This window comes from Oncorhynchus nerka, linkage group LG13, assembly GCF_034236695.1.
Source record: "Oncorhynchus nerka isolate Pitt River linkage group LG13, Oner_Uvic_2.0, whole genome shotgun sequence".
Lineage (NCBI taxonomy): Eukaryota > Metazoa > Chordata > Actinopteri > Salmoniformes > Salmonidae > Oncorhynchus > Oncorhynchus nerka.
The window spans coordinates 36,805,117-36,816,211 of NC_088408.1; the positions used below are offsets into that span (position 1 = coordinate 36,805,117).

Below are 11,095 nucleotides of genomic sequence, written 5' to 3' on the forward strand. Positions count from 1 at the left end.
TTACTATAATACATAATTTCCTCCGTCAATTGTTTTATGCTAAAGTACATTTGTTTTAATTTGTCTGTTTCTTACCCAAATTCTCCCACGAGTACTGACAAATTGCCCAGGCAGCCGTCAATGCGCATGAGCATGGCTCTGAGCGAGTGCTTGCGGTGGGTGCCTCAGCTAGACTGTAAAACACATCATGCCAATATCGAAAGTTTGAGCTGGTTGAATAACAACATATGTAATAGAGTAAGCCATTATTTGTCGCATAACCTTGTCATCGACATAAAACCATCAGCAAATTATTATGGATGCGCTGTGGATGTTTGGAGACTGAGATAGGCGATTAGAATAAAATAACACGAATACCACGTTACTAAAAATAAAACCCAGTTTGCTTTTCGACAGTGAAATGGGGTGACTTGCGAAATAGCACAAAGAGCGTCCAAAAACGTTTTAATACCGATCCTTTAACCTAGGTTGCGCCATCAACCTATTTTTCAATTTTGTGTTTAGGTTGACGCATCAAGGTCGTTATCGTTACAGTTCAAAATAAAACATAATCTGTGCTCGTAAATCCTGTGCAAGAAACCATGCAAATCAAAGCAGATTATTGATGTACAAAGTTTCTTTATACCATGTTGTAGTCCGTTATTACTATGAACAAATTGGCTCAACTTGATTGAATGACATCTAAATGAAAAACAGAAATGGGCTGTAGCCATGGCCTACTGTTTAATTTCATAACTCAGACATCCAAGCTACCTTTATTGGACTTCTAGTTTAGCTTCTCTAGAGTTGATCAAGGGAACTCTAGAACACAATAGAATAGAATGGAGAACCAATATAACAGAATAGAATATGGTATAATAGAATACAGTTAGAATAGAATACACTAAGTTTGACGTTCACCACTGATGGCTTTCCAGACTGAAACAAATGTTGTACAGTAACGTTTTGTGTAGATGGTGTAGTCAACCAAGCTTATCATTCATTACCATTACCATTGCCTGAAGTTATACAAAACATATCCCCTATGGTCTTATAGATATGATCATGAGTATGACTACTTTTTCTGTAAAAATCTTTCATACTTATGGGCTGCTCTGTAAGAGCACGTATGGCAAATGCGTACTGCATGGGGTGCTACTGCTGTTGCAGATCACCATACTGTTTGTACCTTATGGAGCCCAATTCCAAGTTATGGAATGTCCATAGCCATAGTGGCATGGCATAAGGGAAATTACTTCATTGGGAGCCCTTTCCTGCATATGACTGAGCAATTAACTGAAGAAATGCTTTGTGTTGGTGATCTCTCCTCTAATGCATGTTTGGCGATGGTTACATACAGTAGCCTGAGTTCACCGCACAATCCACTCACTGTACATAACATTAGTGATTAGTGAGTTACAGTGTCACTAATTCACTAAAAAGAAGAAAAAAAAGTTCATATGATGCAGTGCTGATTAAGGAGGGTGATTGTCAAAAGACATACTGAGGACTGTGTTTATGGTTTAAGTGCTTAGGACTTGTTTCTGTTTCCTCAACGTTCTGTCACGGTTTTAATGACACACGTAGCAGGGGCCTTGTTAATGTTTCAACTCTAAACTTTCAAGAATATGTCCGGCTTGCAGAGAGATCACACGACGCACAATACACTGTAGATCAGTGGGCCAGAGAAGCAGATCGTTCTGAAGAACTGTGTGTCCTATTTACATTTCATTTACCCAGAGTCAAGTCTGGCTTGCCTCCTGGTGCTCCAGCAGCTGTTACAGTATATACACCCCAACAGGCCAACAACACATTAATATTCTAAACAAAAATATGGCCCGGTGAATATGCATGCACTGACATCACAGTGTGTGAAGACAGGTTGGTTGTCATACCACTCAGGTGTATTTCTAGCCATTGTGGGCTGGCGCTGCTGTAGAAGTGGTCCGGGCCTTGGGTCGGGCTTTATCCAGAATGGATTGAGATAGGAAGCTTTTTGCATGTGTTTAGACCATTAAGAACAGTCCCCATCCCCTGCTTTGTCTGCTCTAGGTAGGCTACCTTTTAACAACTCCAATGATAAAAGATAAAGGCGGCCATTCATGTTGTTGGACTGCTGTTGCAGGTATTGTGGGTATTGAGGGTATTCTCTGAAGCGCTATAAACCAACATCAATCAAGATCAAGACCAATGTCAGTTAAACATGGATAAATACGTTGGACTCCAGTTTTGGATACCACAGGAAGTGGAGTAGTAGGGAACTAAATGTACGTGTTTACCTGTCAACTTAGTGTGGTACTGTGTAGTCATAACCAAAATTATTAACAAAATAAATAAATATATAAATTATTTATACTAATACAATCGCTCAGAAAAATAGATTTTGTTTAATAAAATAATATTTGTTTTTTTCTCAAAAAGATTGGGGTCAAAATGATTGCCACCCCTGTTTTCAGTCAGTTCCAAGTCCTGAGACTGAGACGGCTCTGTGGCCAAGTAACCATTTATTTTTGGATTTTGTTGTGTGCTTGGGGTTATTGTCTTGTTGGAAGATCCACTTGCAGCCAACTTTCAGCCTCCTGGCAGAGGCAACCAGGTTTTTGGCTAAAATGTCCTGGTACTTGGTAAAGTTCATGATGCCGTTGACCTTAACTAGGCCCCAGGACCAGTGGAAGCAAAATAACCCCATAACATCAAAGATCCAGCCCCATATTTTACAGTCGGTATGGGGTTATTTGCATCGATCCTTCATTCGATGCCAAACCCACCACTGGTGTGAGTGGCCAAAGAGCTCTATTTTCATGTCATCTGATCATAGCACTGGTTCCGATCCAAGCGCCAATGGCGTTTATCAACCTTCAGGCCTTTACATTTGTTGAATGACATGGACATTTAACTCATTGGTCACGCAGACCAGTAGTGGGTTTGGCGTCGAAAGCAGGATGCGAAGAGCCCCATACTTACTGTAAGATATGGTGGTGGATCTTTGATGTTATGAGGTTATTTTGCTTCCACTGGTCCTGGACTTTACCCAGTACCAGGACATTTTAGCCAAAAACTTGCTTGCCTCTGCCAGAAAGCTGAAACTTGGCCACAAGTGGATCTTCCAGCAAGACAATAACCCCAAGCACACAACAAAATCCACAAAGAAATGGTTTGTTGACCACAAAAACAACATTTTGCAATAGCCATCTCAGTCTTGACTTGAACCCCATTGAAATCCTCTGATTTGAATTGAAGACGGCAGTCCAAAGATTCTGTATGGAGGAATGGTCTAAGATCCCTCCCAATGTGTTCTCCAATCTCATAAAACATTTTTGAAAACGTGTCAGTGCCGTTATGCTCACAAAGGAAGGGCGCCTGAGTATTGAAAACAGGGGTGTCAATCATTTTGACCCCTATCTTTTATAGAATATTTAAATAAATAATTTCTCACTGAGTAATTGTATTAGTATAAAATAATATAATTTCCCTTTTTTTTAGCACCCAATATAGCTCAGTATTTTTTGTATTATTTTTTTATACAGTCTTTTTGCTCATTTTTATCAAGGGTGCCAATCATTTCGGTCATGACTGTAGGTCATGTGCTGCTGCGGTCTATTGTAAATATCACAAAACAGCTGACTAGTCAATTTAGAGCATTTGGTATGGACTTCTAAAACCTCCCATTGAAATTATTGAACCTATCTGAGTATAGTTTAAGCAAGTATTTTAGTGTGTAATGCCTACATGGCCTTCCTTTTAGTAGTTTTGTGGTGACAGCAATGGGTGAATGACTCCATATTATTATGGATCATATTATAGGTTTTATTAGGAATGAACGACTGAACTTCTTGGGGTCTTGTGTGATGGAGTCTTATATAATGTAAAAATTGTTCTCCAGAAGTTGCTGATGGACATCTGATTCTGTTTACTACATTTTGGTCAGCCTTCGCATTGGTATTTTCAGGGTCTAAAATAATAGATATTTTCCACAATATTCAAATGAAGTATATCCTGTCTTTCATATATAGTAGTTCCATTGTCATATGTTGTGGTACATGATTGACTTGTACTTCCTTTCTCGTGAACACAGAAACTACCCACAAAAACATACACGATGTCTGCATGGAACCCACATTTTAGCTTTCTGCCAAAAAGCATCACAAATTATGTCCCTAGTCCTACCTCACACATTTACTGTAACTACAGTTAATGGCAAATGTATCATTTATGACTTAAGTTTCACTTGATTCATATTCTTTGCAGGGTACATGAGGACATGAGGTTGACAGCCTTTTAGCACACTTTGACTACACAACAAAACCATCATGGCAAAGTCCAAAATAGGTGAGTTGATCCAAGGCTTTATTCTTGTTATTCAGTAGTTGGAAACATTACCCTTTTTTAGATTGACTACCAATTATGTGTGCTCATGTTGGTAAGCATGTTGGCTGGGTTTCTTTATAGCACTTTGTGACATCTGCTCAGTGGTGTAAAGTACTTAAGTAAAAATACTTTAAAGTACTACTTAAGACGTTTTTGGGGGGTATCTGTACTTTACTTTACTATTTATATTTTTGACAACTTTTACTTTTACTTCACTACATTCCTAAAATAATGTACTTTTTGCTCTGTACATTTTCCCTGACACCCAAAAGTACTCATTACATTTTGACAGGAAAATGGTCCAATTCATACACTTATCATGAGAACATCCCTGGTCATCCCTACTGCATCTGATCTGGCGAACTCACTAAACACAAATGATTCGGGTTTGTAAATGATGTCAAAGTGTGCTCCTGGCTATCCATAAATGATAAAAACAAGAAAATGGTTCCGTATGTTTTGCTTAATATAACAAATTAGAAATTATTTATACTTTTACTTTTGAAAATTAAGTATGTTTTAGCAATAACATTTACTTTTGATACTTAAGTATATTTAAAACCAAATACTTTAAGACTTTTACTCAAGTAGTATTTTACTGGGTGACTTTCACTTTTACTTTTCTATTAAAGGTATCTTTACTTTTACTCAAGTATGACAATTGAGTACTTTTTCCACCACTGCATCTGCTGATGTAAAGACGGCTTTATAAATACATTTGATTTGATTTGTTAGTTCAGGTGTGTAGTTTGGATTCCCTGCACAGTGACTGTGATCTCCATGGAGCTGACTTATCTTTCGGGAGGCTTGATATTTGCGTGGATTGTGGAGGAGTGGGTATGGGACTACGCCATCCCAGTCAAACCAATACACATCGATCTGACGGTAGCAGGTAAGCAGCAAGAGATCGAGGCAAGGGGAGAAGAATCTCATTGTCCAAGGGTTCATAAATGTAAGCTTTTCTGAACAAACCTGACATGACTCAAACCATCAATGACTTGTATTTGGCATATTTACTCTTTAGTTAAATCGACAGATTATTACAATTATGTATCTATGGACAGCCCACTGCCTGCTGTCTACTTTGCATTCAAATCTGTGTCAAGCACCATGCTTCAAAGGTCCCTCTTTCTATTGTGTGACATCAATTGGTGTTGATATTGTATAGCAGTCAGCCCACGTACTGTAATGATATCTGGGTGCCTGGTGCTGCCTGTGCTCTACAGTAATGCCAGGTTTGATAATAGCAAACACATTAATGACTCCACATGAGTCTACTCCCCACCTGAGCCACATTTTTCACTGGATGTTTAAGTAGGACTTTCAGTAACAGCTAATGGATTTGATTAGAAGAACAAACAATGTCCATGTTAATTCTATCGCTGAATTGATGGGATTTCAATCTAGGTTATGTTAGGCATGGTTGTAAGGCTGCTTTAGTATAACGATGGCTGTCACAATAACATCATGTTCATACATGCTGGCTCATTAGTTTCACAAGCTGACAGAAAGCATGATTTTATTGATTTATTTGTTTATTATGGTTGAAAATGTGTCATATTCAATTACTATCCTGTCAGTTTCTTTCATCCAGTTGTTCTATCTCTGGATTGCTATTGGTAAGAAATCATACTTGATGTCAGGCAATTGGGAGCCAATAAAAATATAATTAGTTGTCATGTATTATCGCATGAATTAGTCATTCTACATTTATTTTGCAAGGGATTCAATATTTAGGTTTATGATTAAAAATGGACTCTCTCACTAATCTTATCCATTCTGTGTTTTTCCGGTTTCCTTATTGGTAATGATGATGGAGGCCAATGATGATGGAGGCTAACTTCTATCATACAAGCTTTTCAGGAATCATTTTCTGTATCCGGAAGAGCTCAGAAATTTCTGGCAAAAAAACATTTACACTAGCTTTTCATCAACAACAAAATATACAGTTGAAGTTGGAAGTTTACATACACCTTAGCCAAATACGTTTAAACTAATTTAATCTTAGTAATCCTAGTAAAAATTCCCTGTCTTAGGTCAGTTCGGGTCACCACTTTATTTTAAGAATGTGAAATGTCAGAATAATAGTAGAGAGAATGATTTATTTCAGCTTTTATTTCTTTCATCACATTCCCAGTGGGTCAGAAGTTTACATACACTCAATTAGTATTTGGTAGCATTGCCTTTAAATTGTTTAACTTGGGTCAAACAGTTTGGGTTGCCTTCCACAAGCTTCCCACAATAAGTTGTGTGAATTTTGACCCATTCCTCCTGACAGAGCTGGTGTGACTGATTCAGGTTTGTAGGCCTCCTTGCTCGCACATGCTTTTTCTATTCTGGCCACAAATTGGGATGGTGTTCTTCGGCTAGCAAGCCTCCCCCTTTCTCCTCCAAAACATAACGATGGTCATTATGGCCAAACAGTTCTATTTTTGTTTCATCAGACCAGAGGACATTTCTCCAAAAAGTATGATCTTTGTCCCCATGTGCAATTGCAAACCGTAGTCTGGCTTTTTTATGGCTGTTTTGGAGCAGTGTCTTCTTCCTTGCTGAGCGGCCATTCAGGTTATGTCGATATAGGACTCGTTTTACTGTGGATATAGATACTTTTGTACCTGTTTCCTCCAGCATCTTCACAAGGTGCTTTGCTGTTGTTCTGGGATTAATTTGCACTTTTCACACCAAAGTACGTTCATCTCTAGGAGACAGAATGCGTCTCCTTCCTGAGCGCTATGACAGCTGCGTTGGTCCCATGGTGTTTATACTTGTGTGCTATTGTTTGTACAGATGAACGTGGTACCTTCAGGTGTTTGGAAATTGCTCCCAAGGATGAACCAGACTTGTGGAGGTCTCCAATTGTTTTTCTGAGGTCTTGGCTGATTTCTTTTGATTCTCCCATTATGTCAAAGCAAACAGGCACTGAGTTTGAAGGCAGGCCTTGAAATACATCCACAGGTACACCTTCAATTGACACAAATTATGTCAATTAGCCTATCAGAAGCTTCTAAAGCCATGTCATCATTTTCTGGAATTTTCCAAGCTGTTTAAAGGCACAGTCAACTTAGTGTATGTAAACTTCTGACCCACTGGAATTGTGATACAGAGAATTATAAGTGAAATAATCTGTCTGTAAACAACTGTTGGAAAAATGACTTGTGTCATGCACAAAGTAGATGTCCTGCCCGACTTGTCAAAACTATAGTTTGTTAACAAGAAATTTGTGGAGTGGTTGAAAAACTAGTTTTAATGACTCCAACCTAAGTGTATGTAAACTTCCGACTTCAACTGTACAGTCAATGATATTGTTTTATGTTCAGTTTTTTTACTGCACACTTTTGGTACTCTATGAATCTACACATTATAGTTTGCAATTATAGTCCGTTTGGAAGGAATTGTTTAGCATTTTAAACACTTCTTGCAAAAAAAGGCTTTTTGTTTTGTGAGTCTGGTCCATATCCTCTTCCATGCCATTGAAAATAATAAGGAATCACGTGATCTTTTTTATTTTTTTATTTCACCTTTATTTAACCAGGGAGGCTAGTTGAGAACAAGTTTTCATTTACAACTGCGACCTGGCCAAGATAAAGCAAAGCAGTGAGACACAAACAACAACACAGAGTTACACATGGAATAAACAAGCGTACAGTCAATAACACGATATAAAAAATCTTCACACGGTGTGTGCAAATGAGGTAAGATTAGGGAGGTAAGGCAATAAATAGGCCATAGTGGCGAAGTAATTACAATTTAGCATTTAAACACTGGCGTGATAGAGGTGCAGAAGATAAATGTGCAAGTAGAGATACTGGGGTGCAAAGGAGCAAAAAATAAATAACAATATGGGGATGAGGTAGTTGGATGGGCTTTTACAGATGGGCTATGTACAGGTGCAATGCTCTGTGAGCTGCTCTGACAGCTGATGCTTTTTAGAGGTGAAATAAACACAATTGTTATTACTGTATTATTACTGTATTATTACTGTAACAAAATGTTATTACAAAGCTTTACTACTGCATTATTACTGTAACAAAGTGTTATTACTGCGTTATTAATGTACCAAAGGGTTATTACAAAGTGTTACTACGGCATTATTACTGTAACAAAGTGTTATTACTGTAACAACATGTTATTAAAAAGGGTTATTACTGCATTATTACTGTAACAACGGGTTATTACCGCATTATTACTGTAACAAAGGGTTATTACAAAGTGTTACTACGGCATTATTACTGTAACAAAGCGTTATTACTGTAACAAAGTGTTGTTGCTGCATTATTACTGTAACAAAATATTATTGGAAAGTGTTATTACTGCATTATTACTGTAACAAAGGGTTAATACAAAGTGTTATTACTGCGTTATTACTGTAGCCAAGTGTTAGTACTGCGTTATTACTGTAACCGTCTTATTAGAAAGTGTTATTACTGCATTATTACTGTAACAGAGGGTTATTACAAAGTGTTACTACCACATTATTACTGTAACAAAGAGTTATTACTGTAACAAAGTGTTATTAAAAAGTGTTATTACTGCATTACTACTGTAACAAAGGGTTATTACAAAGTGTTACTGCTGCATTATTACTTTAACAAAGTGGAATAAACAAGCGTACAGTCAATAACACGATAGAAAAAATCTTTACACAGTGTGTCCAAATGAGGTAAGATTAGGGAGGTAAGGCAATAAATAGGCCATAGTGGCGAAGTAATTACAATTTAGCATTTAAACACTGGAGTGATAGAGGTGCAGAAGATAAATGTGCAAGTAGAGATACTGGGGTGCAAAGGAGCAAAAGATAAATAACAATATGGGGATGAGGTAGTTGGATGGGCTTTTACAGATGGGCTATGTACAGGTGCAATGCTCTGTGAGCTGCTCTGACAGCTGATGCTTTTTAGAGGTGTTTTATGCATTATTACTGTAACAAAATCTTATTAGAAAGTGTTATTACTGCATTATTACTGTAACAAAGGATTATTACAAAGTGCTATTACTGCGTTATTACTGTAGCCAAGTGTTAGTACTGCGTTATTACTGTAACAAAGTCTTATTAGAAAGTGTTATTACTGCATTATTACTGTAACAGAGGGTTATTACAAAGTGTTACTACCACATTATTACTGTAACAAAGGGTTATTACTGTAACAAAGTGTTATTAAAAAGTGTTATTACTGCATCACTACTGTAACAAAGGGTTATCACAAAGTGTTACTGTTGCATTATTACTTTAACAAAGGGTTATTACAAAGTGTTATTACTGCGTTGTTATTATAACAAAGTGTTATTACTGCGTTATTACTGTAACAAAGTGGTGTTACGGCATGATTACTGTAACAAAATCTTATTAGAAAGTGTTATTACTGCATTATTACTGTAACAAAGGGTTATTACAAAGTGTTATTACTGCGTTATTACTGTAGCCAAGTGTTAGTACTGCATTATTACTGTAACAAAGTGTTGTTACTGCGTTATTGCTGTAACCAAGGGTTATTACAAAGTGTTATTACTGTGTTATTACTGTAACAAAGTCTTATTAGAAAGTGTTATTACTGCATTATTACTGTAACAGAGGGTTATTACAAAGTGTTACTAGCACATTATTACTGTAACAAAGGGTTATTACTGTAACAAAGTGTTATTAAAAAGTGTTATTACTGCATCACTACTGTAACAAAGGGTTATCACAAAGTGTTACTGCTGCATTATTACTTTAACAAAGGGTTATTACAAAGTGTTATTACTGCGTTGTTACTATAACAAAGTGTTATTACTGCGTTATTACTGTAACAGGGTTATTACAAAGTGTTATTACTGCGTTATTACTGTAACAAAGTGTTATTACTGCATTATTACTGTAACAAAGGGTTATTACAAAGTGTTACAACTGTGCTATTAATGTAATAAAATGTTATTGCTGCGTTATTACTGTAAAAAAGGGTTATTACAAAGTGTTATTAATGTAACAAAGTGTTATTATGGTGTTTTCACTGTAACAAAATGTTATCAGAATGTTGTATTACTGTCTTATAACACATCACCTCATTAACACTAAGAAATCTTTGGGATAGCATAGTGGTGAACGTGATTAAGCCTGAGCATCTGTTGTCTGTCAAAGCTCTTTGGATTAAGCATGCTTAGAATTACCGGCAGTGGTGAGCAGTCAGTCAGTCGCTCCTCCTCGTTACCTTGATTGGTGTCATTTCAGTACAGAAACCAACATCCTTCAGTCTGCTGATCACTCCATTCTGCAATACTGACCCACGTCACAGTTGTAATCCCAGTGACCCCACATTTACACAGACACACCCCAGACAGGGAAGGAAGACTGAGAGTAAACTAAAAGGATTGAAAAGCTACATCAGGAAGTACAGTATCTGCCCCTAAATATGGTTGATTTGCATCACACAACAAACACAACTGTCAGACCCACAGTTTGATTTTCAACTGTCCCCTTCCATTCACTTTGAAGACATGAATAGCAGCATGTTCTTTGTAATGGATTTGTAGTTGGAATGAGAGCACAGGAAAGAAGGGCATTAATCATTTAATGAGATTACGCAAAGGTGCTGGAGGGTGTATGGGAGGGGACCCAAGGGCAGGTCTTCGGGGGCTGATTGCCTACAGTGTGTATGCGAGTGTGTGTGCGCTGTGTGTGTGCGTATGTTTGGCTGTGTGTGTGCGCGTTAACACCACTCTGCAGCACATGGCAAGGTGAGCCATGGAGTCGAAGAGGTCCTCCCCTCACATG

At 37.5% G+C, this 11,095-nt stretch overlaps 1 protein-coding gene across 1 annotated transcript in view; it reads right to left on the minus strand.

Annotated features, from left to right (window-relative positions):
- LOC115139470 (lethal(3)malignant brain tumor-like protein 3) overlaps positions 1 to 157 on the minus strand; it is a 37,145-nt gene extending 36,988 nt beyond the window's left edge. Inside the window, exon 1 of the mRNA XM_029676904.2 lies at positions 76 to 157. The gene's annotated coding sequence lies outside the window, so the exon portion shown is untranslated. The remainder of the gene's footprint in view (positions 1 to 75) is intronic.
- Between the last annotated feature and the right edge of the window lie 10,938 nt (positions 158 to 11,095).